The following is a 23,601-nucleotide window of genomic DNA, read 5'->3' as shown; positions in this document are numbered from 1 at the left end:
ATATTTTGAACTGCTGGATGATTGTCTTTAAAAGCTCCTTCCAAAGGATCTAGGTGTATGGGCTCACGTTGGTGTTGCTGCCACATCAGAACCAGGGCTCGAGTTGACAGTGAACTACTTTTCAGGGGAGGGGGAGGGGAAACAGTTGTGTTCTTCCACGGAGTTCTGTTCTTCTAAGTGAGCTGCATGTACTTCTTAATTTTTGAGAAACTCTGGTACAGAGGTGATACAAAATTAGAGAGCCTTTTGTAGCTGTCACACTGCTGCCAAACTTGGATGATGTTAGTATTTCAGTGGCAGAAAAGTCCCTTCCCAAGGGTATCTGCTGTGGTTGGACTATGGAATGTCCTCCATAGGCTCATGTGTTTGAACATCGGCTCTCCAGCAAGTAGTGCTGTTTGGGAATGTTATGGAACCTTTTGGAGGCAGAGTCTTGCTGGAGGAAGTGTGCCACTGGGGGTGGGCTTTGAGGCTTTTATAGCCTGACTCCACTTCCTGTTCTTTCTTGCTATTTCTTGTGATCAGTCTACTTCCTAGTCGGCAGGCTAGCCTCATGCTCCTGCTACTGTGCTGCTTTCCCAAACATGTTGGACTGTGTCCTCTCTGGAACTGCAAGCCAAAAGAAACCATTTCACCCCTCAGTTGCTGAAGTCGGGATATTTTATCACAGCCACAGAGAAATAAAGAATATTGTGCCCATGCTGTCATGTCTGGAATCTGCAAAACTGTGACAGAACCCATTAGCAGGCACAGTGAAGGGAGAGGATTTCGGATTGTCTGGATGGGTCTGATGTCACCATGTGATCTCTGAGGAGTGGAAGAATGGTGTCTACCCTGATGAGCTAGAAACAGATGCTCAGCATAGGTTTACACCTGTGCTTGTCCTAACAACCAAAGGCAGAAACAATGGAAAAAAAAATACCCATCAGTGCATGGACAGTGAATACAAACAATGTATCTACTCGTACAAAGATATTTGATCTGGTGCTAAGATGGAATTAAGCATCAAGATGTGGTGCGATCTAGATGGACTACCTCTAAGACATCAAGTCAAGTGAATAAAGGCAGGCACATAGGTCAGATTGTATATTTATATGAAGTGTCTGGACTAGGTAAGTCCATTGAGCCAGATGTTATTGGAAGGCGCTAGAAGAGGAGGGAGGGGGGTGTGATCAGTAGGCAGGTGCTTGAGTGTGAAGCAGTGGGAATAGTCTAGAACTAGACAGAGGTGATGGCTGTGTTAACTGTCCCTGTCCTGTTTACACACCATGGTTCATTTCATCTTCTGTGCATTTCTCTTCCAGTGGGAAGAAAAAAAATTGGAAGATGAGGACAGAGGAGTAGACCAGAGAGACAACAAGACAAGAGGGGACAGGGGATATTGAGAGAGGGGCTCATCTCACTGCTGTTGACTTTGGAGTCTGAGGAAGGGGCCCAAAACCCAAAGGAAGCTGACAGCCTTTAGAAATTGGGAAGGGATTTTAATTGACAGCTGTCAATCATACAAGGACCTTACTCCAGGAACTGAAAGGATGAGAGAGGGCAAATACTTTCCCCCCTGGAACCTCCTGCCAACATACTGATTTCAGTCCAGTGAAATCCATACAGGATTAAAAGGATGATCGTCAGCAGTAAAGGAATAGTAAACTTATATCACTACAAATCACTAAACTTGTGATTGTAATTGGTTACAACAGTCTTAGAAGATGAACTCAAGTCTCTGGCCTAGAGTTCTGTTTTAGATAAAAATTCTAGAGTTCTGTTTTCTGTTCTTCACTGGTCAAGCCCATTCCCAGCATGCTTTTGGTCACCTGTGTCTTTCTGAGGCCTCCAGCTGCCCAAGGTTGGTTGAACACTCTTCTTTTTTTTTTTGGTTTTTTTGAGACAGGGTTTCTCTGTGTAGCTTTGCACTTCTCCTGGAACTCACTTGGTAGCCCAGGTTGGCCTCGAACTCACAGAGATCCGCCTGGCTCTGTCTCCCGAGTGCTGGGATTGAAGGCGTGCGCCACCACCGCCCGGCTGAACACCCTTCTGCTGTCTCTCAGAATTCTAAGATTTGCCTGTGTAACCACACCTGGCATGGTGTCATGGGGGTGAGACTGGATCTACTTCAGAAGGGATGGAGAAGACTCAGAGGGTTCTGTGTAGGGACAGCCTTCGCTGCATCACCAACCAGTCATTCAGGTGGCTGCATGTGCATGAAGTCACCAGAGTCATAGCCAAATCCATTAGGTAGAGGTATAGATGGAATGATACCCATTTTCTGGATTCCAAAACTCAACTCCAGGTATTTTAAATGCAAGGGGTGGAGCCTGTGGCCGAAGCCCACTCCACTGATTCCAGAGTTCTTGGCTTTCTTTGTATCATCCTAAGAACAGAGGGTGATGGGCCCTAGGCTGGAGGTGCATACTGTAGCCCTCTGCTTGCATTTGTGCCTATTAAGATGGAGCTTGCTGCCTTCATTCTATTTAAAAAGTGCCTTGAGTGCTGGCATTTACTATGAACTGGGATTGTTTCTATGGGAAAAAATTTGACTTTGGTTGTCAGAGTTCTCAGCCTTTTCCTTGGTGCTGGGGCTGGGTGATGGTGACACTCCCAGCCATTGTTTCTTTCTGTTCTTGTAAAAAGCATCCTTCTAGGAGATGATGTCAGGGTTGGACAAAGGAAGGGGATTTTGGAAGCCAGGATCATGGTTCCCAGCAATCCAGGACTTCTGAAGGGTCCATCCCATGGGACATCGTCTCACAGGGAATAGCGTCAAAGCGTTTTGTCTTAGAAACATCCCAAATCTTACAACATCAAGAGAGGGTTGAGCTGTGTTGTAAGCCACTTTGTTCTAAAACTTTCCCTCTTTGTATTTTCCTAACTTCTGTGAAAATAAAATAACTTTGTCATGACAGTCAGTTGTGAAAATATAAGTCAATGAAATGGAATTTGTAAACGTTGGGTGAAGTAAATGTTTGAATTATCTTGTTTCAATTAAGATGCCATGCCTTAGCCTTCCAAGAAGGGGCCTTTGTTCTCATCTGCGTTTGAGTACATTATGCCCTCAGATTAACTTTTAAAGAGAGAGGAAGGGGAAGGGCTGGGGGAGGGGAGACAATAAAGGCCATGAACATGAGGACCAGTCCAGGGCCCTCAGCACAGGTTTTGAGTCAGAGGGCCAGGGAGTCAAACTCTGGTTTTCAACGTGCTAGCTATGTGCCATTGGCCATTTCCTTCGACTTCTCTGAGCCCCTGTTTCCTCATGATGTGAATGGGTATCTTCAGATTTGTTATTTGGGCAGATTATTAAAGAGGATCACGTACGCTGTTTTGCCTGTTGCTGCAAGTCCCTCATATTTACTAAACAAATGAAGGAATACTCTTCAAAGTAGCAGTGCTTCTCAGTTGTATGTGGATTATTTCCCAGTGTTCAGTATCTCTGGAGAGTGTCAGTCCGCTGTGGCTCCCTGAACCGATTTTAGAAGTGATAAATTTGAGTGTCCTTAACTATGCTGGTCCTTATCACGGAGCTCTGGGTGATTTCTCCCACATCCCTTGCCTTCTCCTTTTCTTCATTCCCTTGAAAACATATACTAAAGTTCTGCTACGTATCAGTCACTAGGGTTGGAGTAGTGGTAGTCAGCTAAGGGAAGTTGACCTTGACCCCTGAGAAGGTTGCAGTGACAGTCTGGGGCACCAAGGAGAGCTCACCCATTCCTGTGTGGGCCAGGTGAGGGAGGTATCTTAGAGGTATGGATTTCCTTGACCCTGGTGTGGAAGATAAAGCTTAGAATCCCTTGAGGAAAGAGGAGGGTGAACCCTGGGTCCCACAGCTAAGAACTCTGGGTCCCTCTATAAACATACATTGAGTGCGTGAATGTGGGGATGACATTCTTGAAGAGGCCAGAATTGCCACTCACAGGCTGTTTGAGCTGGTCTCATTGTAGGTGGGACTAGTTTTCTGTATGGATGGCTCCTCTAGGGACTCCTCCTGGGCCTGTAGGGAGGCCAGGAGGTGGTGATGGGGGCAGGGCAGGTCTTTGCTTCAGTATTTCTTGCCTGTGTTTTTATTACTTCAGTGTAGAGCCTTGGCTGCCTGAGAGATGAATCACCTCACCAGGCAGCTATTGGATAGAAAACCACACATCATCTATGACGTGAGGATTTGAAACTACATCCACAGGCAGGTTTGAGCCCAGCTCACATGCTTATAGGCATTTCCTGTCCACACAGGAAGGGGCCTTTATCAGGAGTCCAAGCTAGGTGTTTTTTTGTTTTTTTTTTTTTTGTTAAGAACAGAATGTGCACACCACTGTCAACTCAACCATTGCTCTCTGAATTGGCAATTTGCAATTCTTATCCTCCAGTCCTTTACTAGCAATGATGTATGTGGATGGTACCTGATTCATGATGATGTGATGCACAATTATTGATTTTTGATCTTTTCCCATGCCAATGATATTCACAGTGGATCTCTCCATGCTGGGCATTCTTACATGCACCTGACTGACATATTTTTAGCTGTAAGGTTATCCTGATGTAAGCTGGGGAGAATATGGCACAGACAGTGACTAATATACCTGATACTGTGATGTCACCCACAGTTTATATCTGATAACCCCTTAAGACCTCTGGGTTCTAGTTTATCACAACAAGGAATTAATGATTCCTTATTTATTTAAGTTCAGATTTAGAACTGGGAATGATATAACTTAGCTGGTAGACTACTTGCTTAACATGCACAGCACCCTGGGTTAACTCACAGCACTGTGTAGACCCAATGCACACTTGTAATCCCAGCTCTTTGGAGGTAGAAGCAGGAGGACTAGATGTTCCAGGTCATCTGGGGCTTGGCTACATAATGAATTCAATACCAGCTAGGCTACATGAGAAACCTCCCCCCCCTTTTTTTTTTTTAAAAAAAGGCTATTTATTGAAACATAGTTTATAAATTTCTGCTTTTTTTCAGTTGACAGCTTTATGGATTTTGAAAACATTGCATGTGGTCCTTTAGCTATTACTACAGTCAAGATATAGAACATTCCCATCATTCCAAAATGCCCCAGGGTGTTCCCAGTGTGGCTCGTATCTTACCCTAACCCACAGTCCCTGTCAACCATCAATCTGTTTCTGCATTTTAAAAAGGAATACCATATAAATGAAATTATATAGTAGATAGTGGCTTGAGCATGACTTCTTCTACAGGGCCAGATGCACTTGGCATCCACCCTTGTTGGTTCATGAATTACTAGTTCTTTCTCATTGTTGAGGACTATTCCATGTGGAGGGCAGGCCACACCTTGTCCACCCATTCCCCAGTATAAAGGCCATTTGAGTTTTGCTTCAGTTTTTCTAGAAACTACAAATGAAGTCACTCCACATACTTATATGCAGTCTTTTGTGGGGTATGTTGCATTTTGGAGGACTGACATCTATACTGAATTAACAAAACAAAACAAAACAGAACAAACAAAAAACGAAAACCACAAAAACTTTGCCCAAATATTTTTCAAAACAGACATATCATTTTAAGGATTCAGTATTATAAAATTAAATTTTATGTTGTGATCAAAATGATAGAATCACGTGCAATTTTAAGGCATACAAGAGCAAGCCCAAGATTCCAGGTCTCATCTACTCAGATCTTAACAATGGGAACAGGAGTGTCACAACCAGAGTGTTGACATCATTATAGTCAAGAGAGGAACATTCATTCCATCATCAGGGATTTCCCTATGTTACCCCACCTTCCAGGCATGCTTCTTTGCCAACCAATTATCTGCTGTTTCTTAAATTTTTGTTACTTTAAGAATGCTGTATGAATGTGACTGTGTGGTGTTTAACCTTTGCGGAGTGACTTTTTCACTCAGTCTTACTCTCTGCAGATTTATCCAGGTTGTCTTGTGGGTTGATGACTCATTCCTTCATGCTGTTGTGCTGTGTTCCATGTCACAGTCCTACCCCAGTTTGTTGAACCATGCACAAGTTGCAGATCATTTAAGTTCCCCTCTGACATCGTTGTCTATTACAAACCATGTTACCATTAGCATTTGTGTCCTAGCTTCTTGTGCACAAACACTGCATTTCTCTTGGGTAAATTTCTGAGTGCATCTTAGTTTCTTTTCATGTTGCTGTGGTAAGATACCCTGACCAAAGCGACTCAAAGGAGAAAGGATTTATTTCAGCTCACAGCTCAGGGGCACAGTCTACTTTGGTAGCACAGTCAAGGCAGCATCAGTCTGAAGCAGCTGAGCACTCATATGTATACTTATGGAGCAGAGAGGATGGCTGCCAGTCTCCGCTCACTTTCTCTTCCTCATCCAGTTCAGGGCGATGTCCCACAGGAAGCCGCCATCCATAGTTAAGGAGGATCTTCCCATCTCCGTTAACCTAGTCAAAATACTCCCTTACAAGTGTGCCTGGAGGCTTGTCTCCTGGCTGGTTTTAGACCCTATCAAGCTGACAGTATTAACCATCCCGAGGATGTAATTGATAGGTGCATATTTGCTCTTTTTAAGTGATGAACACTGCATGCATGCTTCCCTCCCCCCATTTCTCCACATCCATTGTCAGCTTGTTATTTACTCAGTGTCTCATAGAGATCTACTCTCTCCAGAGAGATTGACACTGTGCCCTTGAATTTGTTGCTTATGTAATGTAAAATGATGATTTCTGCTCTGTTCTTCTCCATGTAACCCAGTTCCTGTTCAGGTGCCGTCAGCAGTCAGAACAGAGGATGGCGAGTGGGTCTGTTCTCTGTAAGTGATGTGTTAGGTCTGGTACTCCCTACAGAGCATCTTATTTCCTTTGTCAGCTTGGCTGCTAGGATGTTCAGTACAAAAAATTATGATAACTATCAATATTTCCCATTAGTCTTTGCCATGGCTGGTTCTTGTCTTTTTAAAAACAATGTTTGCAAGCTGGGTGGTAGTGGTACACGCCTTTAATCCCAGCACTCTCGAGGCAAAGGCAGGCAGATCTCTGTGAGTTTGAGGCTAGCCTAGGCTACAGAATGAGTTCTAGGAAAGATGCCAGAGCTACACAGAGAAACCCTGTCTTGAAAAAGAAATATTGCTTGCTATAAATAATTTATTTGCTAAAATTGTCACTGGCAACCTTTTTTTTGGGTACAATGGGCACTTAACTTAGACTACCATTGTGCCCCCAGATCTGAATTAACAATCATGCTCTGTCAGGTACTCAGCTCATCTACACTGTGAGGAACTCCTTGAGAACGTCACCCCTTTCCCACTGCTCTGCTCCCCAAAGAGGTCTTTTGCATAGTTAATGTTTATCAGATGCCTAAAGATCATTTCATGCACTTCATGTGGGTTTTGCCTCAAGAAAGTCCTGGTTGAAGTGGGCAGTTGAGCTGTGTATGTGAATCAATACAATCCAGGTAAAGTGTGATGAGGGATTGAAAAGATGTCTAGGGAGTTAGACGGGAGCTGTCATGTCCACATAGGAGATGCAAGAGACTTACATGGAAAAGCAACATCTTCAGCCTCCACTACGGAAAGTCTCTTAGCACTTGGGAAAATGTGTGACCAAGTAGAGGCATGGGCAGGGATAACATCTGGGGTCCTTTGGGGGTTGTACCTGTGGATGATGGCAGAACTGAGGAGTGATCTGGGCAGGACCAACTGGGCATAAGGGGAATCCCCACCTGTCTCATCTGGAGCAGAGTCCTAAAAGAAAGATGGTTTGGATTAGGGTCCAAACCATAGGGGAACCCAGACCAGTGAAGCCTAGATTGTAGTATCCTACTCTGCCCGAGTTCTTTCAAGAAAACTGCTGATGGCACAGATAGCACAGAGAAGCCCAGCGCTGCACAGTCCACCCAAATGACAGCTTGTTAGAAAAACATCACGATGTTGGTAGTTGTTAGCATTCAAACCCTGAACCAAGCAAATGGAGGGAAAACAAAGAAAGACTTCTTGTGGGAAAAAGGGGTCCAGCTTTGGAGGAAATGAAAATATGTTCACGGCAGATGCTGTTGACCCACCTAGGCTGAATTCTGTTGAGTCCTCTGGGCTATGACTCCTAAAGAGATGCCATCTGTTGACCAGGCTGGGCTCCACACTGGAGGTGGTTACTAGTGTGCTGGTGTGGTCACTGGGCTGTGAATATTGGGGCACTCCCATAACTCAAAGACTTGTGCTTTTCCTCTGTGACTCTTTGGTGCTTGGGCTTCTTGGATCATATTTCCCCCTTCGTGTTGACAGCCAGAAGTCCCAAGTTGAATTAGTAGTTTCAGTGTTACAAGTGTAGTAGACTTCATCTCGTGAATTCAAGGGTCTAGGGACACATCTTAGTTACTTTTCTATTGCTGTGAGGAAGCACCATGACCAAGGCAACTTTTAATTGAGAGATTGCTTACAGTTTCAGAGGATCATAATGGTAGGGAGTAGGATGGCAGGCAGGCAAGTATGGTGCTGGAGCAGTAGCTGAGAGCACACGTGATCTGAAAGTTGCAGGCAGACAGAGCATGAAACTGGAACTGGCACAAGCTTTTGAAAGCTCAAAGCCCACCTGCAGTAACACATCTCTGTTGTGGAATAGAATATTTGTTTAGCTATGTAAAGGTGTGTTACATTGTTTATGCTGCTGAATAATTTTTTAACTATGTAAAGATCTGTTGCTGATTCACCTTGCCTGCCTAAGGCAACTGATTGGTCTAATAAGCTGAACGGCCAATAGCTAGGCAGTAAAGGGATAGTTGGGGCTGGCGAGCAGAGAGAATAAGTAGGAGGGGGAATCTAGGCTTGAGAGAGAAGGAGGGAGAAAGAGAGAGAGGTACAGGCAGCTGCCAGCCAGCTAGACACAGAGGAAGCAGGAAAGTAGGACATGCAGAATGAAAGAAAGGTAAAAAGCCCTGAGGCAAAACATAGATGAAGAGAAAAAGGTTAAAATAAGTTATAAGAGCTAGTGGAACAAGCCTAAACTAAGGCTGGAGCATTCGTAACTAATAATAAGTCTCCATGCTATTATTTGGGGGGTGATAGTCTGAGAAAGCCTGCTACACATCTTCAACAAGGCCACACCTCCTAATGCTCCCAAATAGTTCCACTAACTGGGAACCAAGCATTCAAATATATGAGCCTGTGGGGGCATTCCCATTCAAAACATGACAAGCCACTTCAGGTCTTGCTTCATTTTAATCTAGCTTTGAATTACTTCCTTCTTCTTTCCCTCTCTACCTCCCTCCCTCCCTTTCTCCTCCTTCCCTTCCTCCTTTCCCCCTTCATTTGTTTTCTCTCTCCTTCCCTCCATTCCTACCTCTTTTTCTTCTTTATCCTGCTAAATGTGGGGTTTTTTTTTGCATTTAAGTCTTAAGTGTTTTTACAACAAATACGATTGAAAAAATAAGGAAGTAATTATTGTGTTTGTCTCACAGTGCAGTGATCTCCAAAGTTTGATATGCACTTCTGAAGAAAATGCATCCTTTGGGAATGCTAACATTAGAAGACAGCCTACTAAATTTCAGTGTCTTTGCTTAGCTTTGTACAAATTTTGCTTTGTGCACACTGGAGGTGGTAGGTGCCTTTACTGTCCCAGTTCACAGGGTAGGAAGCCCAGACACAGAGAAGCTCTATAGCCTTTGCAAAGTCCCACAGCTAGGCGGAGCCACAACTCAACCTGAAACCAGGAAGATCGATCTGTCTTGAAGAAACTTTTATTCTCATCAGATCCTTATTAGTAGAAAATGCATGGGAGACACAGAGATGCTGCACATCTGCAACAGACTCCTGTTGACCGATTGACACCAGGATAATGGATGGGATTTGCCCACATGCGAGTTCCTTTGCATTGCTCACAAACAGAGCTGATGGCAATGGTCTCCCTGGTTGCTCTGCTCATCAGTGGCATAATGTAGGTTAAGTTGATGAGGGGGCTACTACCATCTGTCACTCAGTAACAACAGGAAGGGCAGTCTCTAGACAAAGAGGAATGCTGGATCCAGTCTCAACTTAGTTCCCACTTTAAAAGAGGTGATGATGTTTTCCCATGCTTAGTAAGACCAGAGATGGGGACAGATGGCTTGAGAAATCAGAAGTTATTAGTCTAATGGGGGAGCTAGGCTTGGAAACAGTAGACCTCCATGGTGCCTCCTGAGGCAGGTGGCAGGGGACATAAAATTTTACTCACTTTCTTCAGTAGTTTTCTTTTAAACTAAAAGTGTTTGCTATAGTGTTAAACATCTACCAGACTCCAACCTGAGAATTTAATGGTCTGTGGCCTCCTCAGGTCTTGTTTGATTTTAGTCTTTGATTCCTTCCTTTTCCTGTCCCTTCTTGGGTGCCTACTGTTGTGGTATTGTTGTTGTCTATGACTCTGCAGGTCTTGTTTGAAGAGGGTGGCTTTATCTTGAGTATCTTCTTATTGGAGCACTAAAACTCAACACATCTAAACACAAACTCACAGCACATCAGCTCAAACTGACACTCCCTAGAGCCTCCTCTCAGATGTCATGGCCATCATCTGCAGCATTCCAGAGAGGAATCTGAATCTATCATTTGGTCTTGCCTTCTGGCCACCTCTGCTACCTAGTGCAAGCACACACAGGGTCAGATCAGTGGTAGTGAGCTTGTAGCTCTTTCCTTAGTACGTGCGTGATTCTCCATCCTTGCTGCCAATTAGTGCATACAACCTATAGGAACTGGTTTCTGTAGCTGGTCAGTCCTGATCCTCATGTTTTCTAAACCCAGGAGTTATAATAATTTTTCTTCTTGTGATCATACCCCCAAGCCTGATAGAATAAAGAGATACATTCAACAGAAGTAATCAGCGTGCTGTCTATCTTCATTTGCTTAAATTTCCTATGATCAGTTACATATTCTCCCATTACCTCTGCAGTCTTATCAGGGTTTTATAGTTGGGAGATAAGGATCCATAATGTCTTTAACTCAGAAAAGCAATCCGTCCTTCCTGATACAGGTTGTGGGAAGGAGGCTGTAGAGTACAACCAGTGATAGAACAGGGCCAAACTAGCGACAAGCCCTCTGGTGTCACTCAGTTGATGATGTTGCCTATGCAAGTATCACATGTCTCTGTGGCTGGCCCAGGCCCTCGGCTCTAATCTGCTTCCCTGGCCATCAAAGGAGTGAACTGTTACATAGAGATGCTTTACAGCAGGATCTAATCACGTCTAGTCTGTTCCCACGAGGTAAGTATCCCAAGGTGCCACCCAGGGGTCAAGGAGCCACAACAATGATTGACATAATAGTCAGCTACCAGCTGAGGATGCCAGCGTTCTGCCTTTCTTCTGTGTTTGGGGCTCCTTGGTCTCAGCTGAGAGGCTGACATTCACAGTGATGAATAAGACATTTTTAATCACTAGTCTATATCCCACAGGCATTCTGTCTGGGGACAATTGAGGATGGTATGAAGGACGGTAAAAGGGAAGCCAGGGCTACATCCTCACAAACAGTACTGCTGCCCCTTGCACGGAAAACTGAGAATCCTCAAACCCCCTTGCCCTTGCATCCGGGACTAGATATTGATGTGCAAACTCGGGCCAGATTTTCCTGGCTTCCTTTGGAACCTGCTGGATCCCATGTTCAGAGAGAACAGAGCACTGGTTTCTTTGTGTGTTTCCAGAGTAAAAAATGTTAATTATGTAAATGACTCACTGAACTGGGCCTGTTAGGCAACCTCACCTTTATACAAAGCATTCCCATTTCCTGGAAATCCATGAGTGTGTTCTGAAGAGGCTAATCATTCTGAATTTCTCCATGCCGAGGCTATAGTGTGTGCACTGCTTTCAGGGTTCTAACACAGCTCTTCCCATCCTGCTTTACTTCTCTGTGTTTAAAGCCCAGTTCTCTTTTCACTCGATCTCACCAATCATTGGACAGATACCAGGAAGGCTTTTATTTTAAGCTTTCCAAAGCCAAGATTATGTTAGAAATGTGGACATTCATTTTTCCTGGGAGTCATTGATGTTGTAAGAATGACAGACTTCAGTTTTTGAATTGGTGTGTAGCACATGTACATTAAGTATTTAAAGGTCATGTACATGTGTCAAACTGACAAAATGTCATGGGTATCTTTAAAGTTACCATAGAGAACAAGCTTGAAATGTTTTCAGGACCCATGAGTCTTTTCTGTCCTCTTATTATCAGTATTATACCCCAGAATAACCTCATTTTGGTTTCTAGAAACTTTAATTAGACTTTCCTTGTGTCTGTGTGCATGTGTGTGTGGGGGGGAGGAATATGCATGTACTGCAGTGTGTGTGTGTGTGTGTGTGTGTGTGTGTGTGTGTGTGTGTGAAGGGCAAACTCAGCTATCAGCTCTCTTTCCACCTATTTGAAACAGAGTCTCATGATTGATCATAGCTATGTATCCCAGGCTAGCCCACAAGCTTTCAGGACTTCTCCTGTCTCCATTTCCCATTTCATTGTGGATGCTCACTCTATCACATCCAACTGTACTTGAGATCAGAACTACCATCCCCATTGTACTGGGTAGCTGTTCCAGCTTTGACCTGGAAGTACTACCCCCATTGAGGCTTCCAGTAACTGTCATGCCTACAAGGTGGGGCGGAGAGAGGAGCCCTTAAGATCCGCGATCTGAATGTGCAGGCTCTCTTGGTTCCTGGACCCAGGATGCTGAAGGTAGACCAAGCAGAGTTCTCCAGAGAACACCGCTGGACTGCACTACACCTTTCCCAGACCCTGTAACCTATACCTTTACTTGTAAGTTACCCTACAAAATAAACCTCCCTTTTAACTACATGGAGTTGCCTTAATACTTCCACTGATACTCCACAGTTGTGTGACACATGCTTTGCCCACCAAGCCGACTCCAGATGTCCCTCCTTTAGGACTGTATACAAATGCAGTATGTAGTGTTTGTGCTAAGCTTCTTCCACTCAACGTCTGCTTCTCTAGAATTACCCATGTCGCATACGTACTGGTGGCTGGTTATCTTTAGGTGTCGCTGTTATTTGACGTTCCCATCTATGGAGTCATTCTCCCATTGATGATGAGTGCAGCTGTTTCCAGCACTTGACACCTGCCAACAAACCTGCCCTGGGTATGCCTGCCCAGCCAGCTCTCTCTCTGTGTGGAGAACTACTTGTTTGTACTCGGGACACCCTGATGAGTTAGCGTACAAGCTCGTAGGTGGGGGTTGTGTTTGCTTTCAGTATGTACAGTCAAATAGCTAGCCAATTTGTCTGCTAGGATTCATATTTCCCAATATTGAAATCTCTTATACTTGATCCTTCTAAAACATACTGTTACAGTAGTAATTTAGGTCAGGTCAAGTCTATTTCCTTAGGTGAGTGCTGGTTTGCTTCTATTTACCTAGTACATATTTGAATGCATTGTCCTTTTTCTTTAAAAAAATCTTATTTTTTATTTATATGCAGTGATTATACATGTGGATGTATTTGTGGGTAAAATGTGATGCTTGATCTATGCATATATCAAAAAAGACTCAAATTAATTTACATGTTTATTATGCTACCACTGTCTTTTCTTTCAAACACAGTTTTACTAGCAGTTTTGAAATACACTAGGCAGTTTTATCAGCTGTGGTCCCTGTGCAGTGTGGTAGAATTCTAGAAGTCACTTCTCTGGTAGAGTTGAAGCTTTTTCCTTCTGTCATCCTTCTGTCCTCTTCTCTTCCCTTTCTCAGTCCCCTCTGGTCTCTGGTTCCCCTTCTCTACTCTCTGTTCCTGTGGTGATGTATATTAATTACTATTATGATCATCTTACAGCCTGAACATGAGATCACAGAGTAACTTTCTGTGCCTAGCTTCTTTCACTTAGCAAAATGTCTCCAAGTTCTCCCTAAGTTGTAAATGACAGTTTCCTCATTGTTTTAAAGACTGCATAACATTTTTTTTTTAATCTATTTCTCTCCTGATGGACATAGGATTTGCATTCAGGTCTTGGCTGTTGTGAGTTGTGCTGACACAAACACAGAAATACAAATAATTCTTTGACATTAAAAAAATTCATTTGAAAATCTATCTATCTATCTATCTATCTATCTATCTATCTATCTATCTATCTATGTGTCATCTATCACCTATTATTATATAGCTATATCTATATATCTATCATCTATTTATCATATATATACATGTCTGTCTATCTATCTATCTATCTATCTATCTATCTATCTATCTATCTATCTATCTATCTATCTCTCTATCTATCTATCTATGATCTGTCATCTATCTATATACCTATCAATCAACCTATTATCAATCTGTCTGTCCCTCCTGCTACCCACTCACCCACTTACCTACCTACTTACCTACTTTGTCTGTCTATCTCCATTCAGAAGTTGAGTCCCTAGACCATACACTACTTCTGTTTTTAGATCTTTAGGTATTTTTTTAAATGTGGCTTTATTGGTCTACCTTTCCACAAACAGCATGCAAGAGTCCTTCTTTTCCATACTACCATACTTGGTATTGTCTGTCCTTTTGATAATAACCCCTCCAGCAAATAGACTAATAATTTCATAGTTATTTTAATCTGCATCTCTCTGACCTGGAGACACTGAGCATATTTTCGCATAGCTTTCAGCTATATGAATCTCTCTGTTTGAAAAATGTTGATCCAAGCCCTTGGCTCCACTGTAAATTTGGTAGTTTTCTTTGTCTTTTGAAACAAGATTTCAAGTAGCACGGGTCTTGAACTCTTGAAGTCACTGTGTAATTGAGGTCAACCTCCAGGTCCCAGTTCTCTTGTTCTCGCCTCTCATGTTGCTGGGGCCATAGGTTGAAGCTACTGCAGAGGTGGTAGATGGCTGCTTGTTTCCTGCACATTGAGTTATTTGAGCTTCCTATATGTTTGGGATATTAATCCCTTGTCAGAGGTGAGGTGTGGCTTGCAAACACTCTTCCTTCCTGAGAAGTCTCTTCATTCCTTATTTCTTTGTTGCACACAAGCCTTTTAATTACACAGAGATCCTGGATGGCTAACACAACCTTGAGAAAAGGAGGAGCAAAGCAGGATTTCCAGATGTGATTACAGCCCTACTGTAGTAAAAGCAGCAGGGCTCTGGGGATAAAAACTGACACATCAACAGCTGTAATAGGACAGAAGTCTAGAAAGAACAGGGAGTCTTTACAGCCAGCTGCTTTTGACCAAAATGACAAGAACACACAATGGGGGGTAGGTTGGGGTAGGGGTGGAAATATTCTCTTCAAGGTGTTTGGACAACTGACTCTGCAGTCCAAAGAATGAAACTCGTGCCCTATTTCACACTGTATGAAACACGTAAGTGCAAAATGGTTAAAAGTGTGACACGTAAGACTATAGAATAGTGATTCTTTTTTCTTGGTTTTGGTTTTGGTTTTTCAAGACAGGGTTTCTCTGCGTAGCCTTGACGCCTGTCCTGGAACTCACTCTGCAGACCAGGCTGGCCTCGAACTCACAGAGATCCGCCTGCCTCAGCCTCCAGTGTGCTGGGATTAAATGCATGCACCACCACTGCCTGGCTAGAACAGTAATTCTTAACCTTCCTAAAGCTGCAACCCTTTAATACAGTTCTTCATGTTGTGGTGACCCTTCCCAAATATACAATTATTTTGTTACTACTTCACAACTGCAATTTTGTTAGTGCTATATGAATCATAATGTAAATATTTGATATGTAGGATATCTGATATGCAACCCCCAAAGAGATTGTGATCCACAGGTTGAGAACCATGGCTTTAGAAGAAAATACAGAGAAAGTGCTATAGCTTTGGTCTGGGCAATGTTTCTTAGTAAAACTGGAAATAGGCAACAACAGCAGAGTACAGATGTGGGATTGCATCTCCTGCCCTTTGAGAGCTAGGTGGCTCAGGAGCTATGAGGGAATACTGCTGTCTTCATTAGGATTTCTTTTGCTGCAAATAAAACAGCATGGCCACAAGCAATTTGGGGAAGGAAGAATTGATTTCATTTGACAACAGTTAGGTTATAGTTCATCACTGAAGGAAGTCAGGCCAGAAACTTAAGGCTGGGATGTGGAGTCAGAAATAGAAGCAGAGGCCATGGAGGGCTATTGCTTACTAGCTTGCTCCCCAGGGCTTGCTCAGTCTACTTTCTTTTAGCAGGCAGGACCACCTGTCCAGGGGTGGCACTGCCCACACTGAGATGGATCCTCCCATATAATCACTAATTATGAAAATGCCCTATAAGCTTGTCTACTATCCAGTCTTCTGCACTGTGGTTCTCTCTTCACAGATCACTATAGTTTATTTAAAGTTGGCAAACACACACACACACACACACACACACACACACACACACACACACACACACATCAAACAAACAAAAACCAAACTCCACAAAACAAAATAAGCAAATAAACAAACTCCAGGAGAGTGTTCTTGCAAAGGACTTGAGTTCAGTTTGCAGCACCCATTCCAGATGTTAGGGGGCTCCCTGCTATTGTGACTCTAGCTCTAGGGGATCCAGCACCCTCTTCAGGCCACTATAGGTACCTGGACACACTGTGCACATAGAAACCCTGTTTCAAAAAACTAAATAAAATAAAATAAATCAATTAAATTAAAAAGATAAAAATAGGGCTTTGTGATTTTTTTCTTATTGAGTGAATCATTTGACCAAGCACTTCATAAATTGTACAAAGAGCCAATGGTTCCATGGGAAGGTGCTCTTTTCTTCTATTAATTTCAAATTCAAAATGAAGATGATGGGTCTTGCGTCCTTCCTGGCCAATGGGTTGCTCTTGATTTTACTCTCTGTTCATGATTATCATGGCTAGAACTTTCTTTGAACTACAGATGCAATTGTGAACAGTAGATGGACAAAACAAGCCTGGACCAAATCCTAGCTCCCAGAATGTTCCCATTTGGCACTCTTCTGTCTTTCCAAAACTGAAACTTCTTTTTATACCTATTCTTGTGTTTGGAGTTGTTATTGACGTTGATGTAAAGTTACCATTGGCATCATTCAGGTTTCTGATTTTCCCTGCTCTCGACTACATAGGATGTCTTGCAAATCAAGTGGAGAAAAAAAATTTTTTTTAAAGATTTATTTTTCAATGTGTGCATATGAATGTTTTGTTTGTCTACATGTCTAGGAGCACATTTTGCACATGCCTGGTGCCCTCAGAGGCTCCTCAGATAAAGGGGTCAAATCTTCTAGAGCTGGAGTTATGAATGGTTGGTTGTGAGCTGCCATGTTGGTGCTGGGAACTGAATCTGGATCCTCTGTGCTCTTACCTCCAGCCCCAGAGAAAGTATGACTACTCCAACAACTGATACCAGCATTTCTTTTTCAAAAGGAATACTTTGATATGCAGTTGGTGCTATGAACTTGTGTATCGCTAATAGCTAAAAACCAAAGAGCTTGTAAGAGACAAGAGGGAGTGCTGTATTGATACTGGCGGGGGTGGGGATGGGAGAAACAGTAGAGGGATGAGGGATACTGAAATCTTTATTGTCTTCCAAAGTATTTTAAGATGATAACATCCACGATCACACTTAAAAAGGCTGATGCAGCAGATTGCAGACAGCTCGTGCATCCCTGGCTCTGCTTCTTGTGGGGAGACTCCTTCTTGCATTCTCAGAACTTAATGTTGGCCCTGTGATGTGCTTCGTTCAGTCTCTAAACGGTGAGGGAGACTGATGAGCCTCCCCTTCCAAGCAAAAGCTACGAGTCAGCGATTCCCTCATTCGTGACGGATGGCTGTGTTCCAGACAGCGAGTGCTGTGCAGGTTTTAGTTCATGGAGAAGAAACCAAGAGTGCTAGATTGAGCCCTGGACATGATGTGCACAGTCAGACACTTACAGTGCACGTCATTATGGTTGGGGCTGAGGATGTGGTTCAGTTTGTCAAGTACTTACCTAGTATTCATGAAACCCTGCCTTTGGTTCCCAGCATTCCATAAACCCATCATGGTGGTTTATTTATTTATAAAAGCACAGCTCTTATACTAGCTGTTAGGAGGTATAGGCAGGTGAATAAATTCACAGCCATCCTAGGCTCCATAGCGAGTTTAAGGATAGTTGGGAACACACCAGCCCTTATTTAAAAATAATAAGAATCACTGGGAAGGGATGGCTGAATAGCATTTGGTTTATCCTCAGCATGCTGAGACAGTGTTGTCCAGAGACGTAAGCCCTCTTTGCTCCCCATGAGTCTGCCAAAAAAAACCTACCAGGAGAACTTGGTTTCATTTTGCTCTTGTTACATGAAGAACTGAGTTGCATTCTGGAACTGAGTTGGGGCACTGCTGAGCTAGCACACGCTGAGCCAGAGGACGAGGACATTCTAGGAGAACTGGCACCTTTGGAGTGCTTGGGAGCGGTGGGTAGCGCCTTGGTGTTCTTGGGAATGGTAAGATATTGGTAAATGGAAAATCTAACATCTGATACTTCCATCTTTTCTTTGTGTGGGAACATTTCAAATTCTCTGAACTAGTGATTTTCGAATATTACTCAATTAATTATTATTAGTGCTTGGCAAACTACTGTGCTACAGAACAGTGGAGCTTATTTCTCTTTTTCAGCTGGACACCCACACCCATCACCTTGACACCACCCTGTCTTTGTATCTGTGTTTCTGCCTTTCTTTATAGCTGAAACCATCACCCACTTTTAAAAAAAAAGCTGTGAGGTACACTTGAATCTCTTTCCATACCTCCATCCACCAGAATGATCCATCAGTGCTACTTCAAAAATACAGACCCTGTACCTGTCGATTCCATTCCATGTAACCAAAGCACCATTCCCTCTCACCGGGATGACTGAGCTTCTCCTCAAACCTGTATCTAACTCTTTGGTGCTCAAACAATCCACTCGGCGGATAGTTGCCAAAAAAGTTCGTCTCACATTTGAGATTGGGTCCCTTTGCTCTCAGGATCCTCTCAGCACCCTATGCTCTCAGGACAAAATTTAAGAAAAGAAAAAGACGAGGAAGGAAAGGCTCCAGTCGCCTGTCCCAGGCTTCCTGTGACGTGGCTCACCACCTTCTCTTCCTGCCCCTCACCTCAGTGGGTCCCAGCGTACAGAGTTCCTTACTTCCCCGGGCTTCTGGCTCAGGGCTCCTTCTGCCTGGCCAGCTCCCCCACTGGCTCTCATGCGTGTTCTACCCTCGCCTCACGTCATTTTCATCTCAGCTTCCAGCTTCCACCGTGGATGGGTCTCCCACAAGCCGGTATGTCCCTTGTCACGACCTGAATATGACTCTGCTCTGCAAAGTGAGTTTGCTTTGCACCTTTAGAACCTTGGTCTGTATTTAAATTATGTATATATTTTTTCCTCTTGATTCCTCATGGTTCCTCTCCACGGCTTTCCCAACAAGTTAGAAACACACCATTTCTTTTGGGGTAGAGGAGGCAAGATTAACTTGCTTGTTGATCACTTAGGGCTAAGCCCGGCTTTGAGACTGTTACTGATAAAACAAAGGATTTCATCCTTTCAGGAAGAATAATCTAATTTAACCAAACATGAAAGATATTATCTATCTATCTATCTATCTATCTATCTATCTATCTATCTATCTATCTATCTATAGAGAGAGAGAGAGGGAGAGAGAGAAAGAGAAAGAGGGAGAAAGAGAAAGAGAGTCTGTGTGTGGGCTGACAATTTAGGATTGGATAAGATATCAGAAGGCTTATCACTGGGATAGACTGATTCTCCCTCTTGAAGGATGCATAGATTGCCTGTAGCTCTTCATCCAGGGGTGGGGCCTTGAGAGAGTTACCCCATCCACACTGGCATGTCAACTGGTATCATTGTGCTAGTTTTGTTAGACAACCCAAGATTTTGTGGGTGCCGCTCCCATGTCTTATCTAGAAGATACTACCTTGCAGCAGATCTCGTGGTCCTTTGGTTCTTACAATATTTCCCCTATCCCCTTTGTGCTGTTTCCCAAGTGTGGTGGCTTAAGTGACAATGGCTACCATAGATGCACGCATTTGAATGTTTGGTCCTCAGTTGATGGAATTGTTTGGGAAGGATTAGGAGGTGTGGCCTTCTTGGAGAACACATGATCTGTTTGTGGCCTATAGCCCAAGTGGGGAAGGGTTTCTAGTCCTCTGCCACTGGCTTCTTTTTCACGTTAATCTCGCAGCTACTCCCTCCAGTCCCGCTGAGTAGGGGATGGAATCCTCCACTGTCTCAGTCCACCCCACCTGATCCTACTTGGTACTTGAGTCATCTCTTTGTTCAGCGTGTATATATACACTTCCCACTAGTCACTCAGTGGCTGTCTTAGTTATGAAATTGATTATTGTAATGTTCCACCACTTGTGCTCAGGTGACTCCAGTTTTCCTTAATAATGGCCCCAAAGTACAAGAGTAGTGGTTCAGGCATGTTTATTACAGAATCTTTTTTGAATTTTTTAATTAGTTATTGTTATTAATTCCTGACTGTGCCTAATTTATAAATTAGACATTATCATAGAGATGTATAGGAAGAACAGAATGGTTGATTGGCTCAAGCTAGACCAAGGATCTAAAACTGCTTCATAAACTGTTACATGTTCCAGAGACATCAGCTAATAGCATTTGCACTGACCATATTACTGCAAGTTGCTACCTTTAATATTACATTACTATCAGAGCCAACCCCACCTACAAGGAATATTTTTCCAGACCCCAGCCACATACAGATTTTTGTTTTGAATGTGTGAGTTTCTTAAGTATACAGTAAGCAGAGTAACTAAATATTGACCTGCATAAAATTGGGGGCTCCCAACCATCTGCCATCAGCTCCTGGGCAAGGCCAGTGGAAGCAGCCCACCAGAGTTCCAGCCTGTGTCTCTGGTAGAGCAAAGTGTCCCCTTGGTTGTGGCTCCTGGGAGAAAGAAGAAGCAGCAAGCAGCCGATGGACACCACCCTTAAGTCATCCAGCAGAAGCTGCCTGGGGAAGTTGAGGCAGTCAGCTGGAGTTTCCCGTTGAGCTTTGGCTCCGTGGATGAGCCTTGTGTTCCCACTCTGGGCATTTTATATCATGAGAACAGACCACAATAACCATGATTGGAAATGGTTTGCCTTCCAGCTGGTCTGAAGGACATGGTGTTCTTCATACTCTCAGGGGCTTTCTAGTCTCCTTTGTCCTTGTTACAGAGTGAAAGGGCCAGAATGACCCAGGGAAGCAGGTTGGGAGGAGACAAGGGAGGGCCTCTTCAAGCTCAAAGAACATAGGACCCTCTACCAATATATTGTGCATATGGGGAAGAATCGAGATGACATGATCATGTAACATGTGGCTCTGGACCTCCGATGTTAGAAATGTGTTCTGTTAAACCCTGCTGGCCTCAGAATATGGCCAGTTAGAGTAAAAGAACAGCATAAGCCCTATGGATTTCAAAACAAAAAATGGGGTGGGGGTAGCTCAGTTGGAGTACTTTCCTTGTATGCACAAACCCCTGGGTTTGATTCCCCAGAACCATGCCTACTGACTGTGGTAGTGTAGACCTACAGTCTCAGCATGAGAAAGGTGGAGGCAGGAGCATCAGATGTTCAAGATCATCCATTAGCTACCGAGTGAGTGATAGGGCAGCTGGGCTACAAGAGACTCTGTCTCAAAAATCAAAGGCTAAATATCAATAAATAAAATAAAAACAAGGAACTCGGCATTAAAATGATGGAAAGTGAGAGTCCTAACTGGTTGTAGTTCCTCAGGAACCATCCTGTGGTCCTCTGTCAGATTCTACAGCCTGGCAGTTTTCCTCTCTCCCTCCTGGATAGTGAGGTTTTCCTTACCCCAGGAAGCAAAACTGAATGGACTAGAGTAGTGAACATGGCCTCCTCAGAAGAAGGCACCTAAATCATCCGTGTCAAGCATGCTGGGAAGCTAGAGCCAGTCCGTTCTAAGCATCAGGATGGGAAGAAAGTATCACAGTAGAAAACACATCCTGGGAGGATAGAGCCATAACAGTGTCTCCAGAAGGTCAAGGTGGGTAGCAACAGAGAGGGACCGGAAATCTGTGAACAAGGTAGAGCTATGGACTCTCGGTTAGGGGGCACTTTTGGTGTGAGGTCTCCCCTCGTCATTCAGAACAGACTGAGATGTGAGTGGGTCTGCTTAGAGTGTTGGGAGCCAAATATAAATCCAACCAATCCGGAACTAGAGCCAGGATCAAACCGACAGGAGTATGGCCATGGGTACAGAGTGTATGGCAGCTGGCCATACACCACCAGGCTGCAAAAATCCTTCTGCATGGGAAGGGAGGTGCTCTTTCTGTGGGGATTCCTGGGCTGTGGGTGCCAAGCTCATGGGTAGATCTGTGGTCTCTAAAGGGCTAACAGCTTAGGCATCCGTGTTTCATGTGGAGTTAATCTGCTCTGTGAAAGGATGCATAGTTTTGCATGGGTATCCTTTACTCCCCCACTACTTGGAAACCAACTTGCAGGAAGGAGAATCCCCCGATTAGCTCCTTATACTAGACACCATGCCAAGCTCTGGAATGTTCCAGCCAGTCAACATCTTCAGATTCATCTTCCCACCCTCGGGAAATATAAAGGTTTTTTTATATTAAGTGATGCAAAACTGTCAGTCTGCTGTGTGCTTACAAGGAATTGAAGTAAAAATATTAATTTGTTTTCTGATGCTTACACACCAGAGTGATTATGCTGCCAGTATTTTTGACAGGGGGTAGGAAGCTAGAGTTCCCTTAGAAGGCCAACATGATATTCTTGCTTGCTTCTCTGACATTATTCTTCACTTATGAAGGCTCCTGACTTTGTGAGCCACGAGCAAGAGATGAGAAGAAAAAGAATATGATCCCTTTGAACTAATAAGTTGTAAGAGTCCAGACACTGTCTGCCATCTCTCAGAGAAGAGGGGTTCTAATTATTCACAGGAATAGAACACAAAGATAATAGAAATACTAGTTTGGAAAGTAAAATTATTTTAGCAGGAGTACAACAGAAAAATGAAGGAGAAAAGGGGGGAAATTAGAAAGGTAAATCAATAACATAGTTATAGTTATTTATATTTATATTATATAATATAATAACATATTATAACATAATAATATAGTAACATATGAATAACACACACACACACATAAACTCACGTGCACATATACGTACCCTCTTCATATTTCTACTCTTTGGTCTATGACAAAGCAATCTGAGAATAAAAACTGTTGATGATTGCTGCAACACATGCTCCTCACCTATCTTATTTAAATCCACCTTTTCTACCTGTGCGTGTTTTACATTTTGTTTTCAACTGTGATCAAGATGTAGTAACTATTTATTTGTGTTTATGTGCTAATGTGTGCATACATGCATATTTGTATGTGTGCATATGTGTGTGCATGTGCACACACAGACACGTGTATGGGGACCAGAGGTCAGTCCCTCATGTCATTCCTTCTGTGTAAGCTGCCCATCTTGTTTGAGACAGGCTCTGTTACTGGGTCCTGGGGTTTGCCAATGAGAGTAGACTGGCTTGGCCAGCAAGCCCCAGGAATCTACCTGTTTCTAATTCCCAGCCCTGGGATTACATGTGTGTGCCACCGGTGCCTGGCTTTTTAGTGGGTACCAGTGATCAAATGTGGGTCCTTATGATCACATGACTAGTATTTTACCATCTGACTTACCTCCCCAAGTGCAATATTGTGTATTTCTTTAATCATGGAAACAACGTACAACTCAAATCAGCCAAGCTTCCACC

The sequence above is a fragment of the Peromyscus eremicus genome, chromosome 22, assembly GCF_949786415.1.
Source record: "Peromyscus eremicus chromosome 22, PerEre_H2_v1, whole genome shotgun sequence".
NCBI classification, from domain to species: Eukaryota; Metazoa; Chordata; class Mammalia; order Rodentia; family Cricetidae; genus Peromyscus; species Peromyscus eremicus.
Note: the sequence above shows the minus strand (reverse complement) of the source record.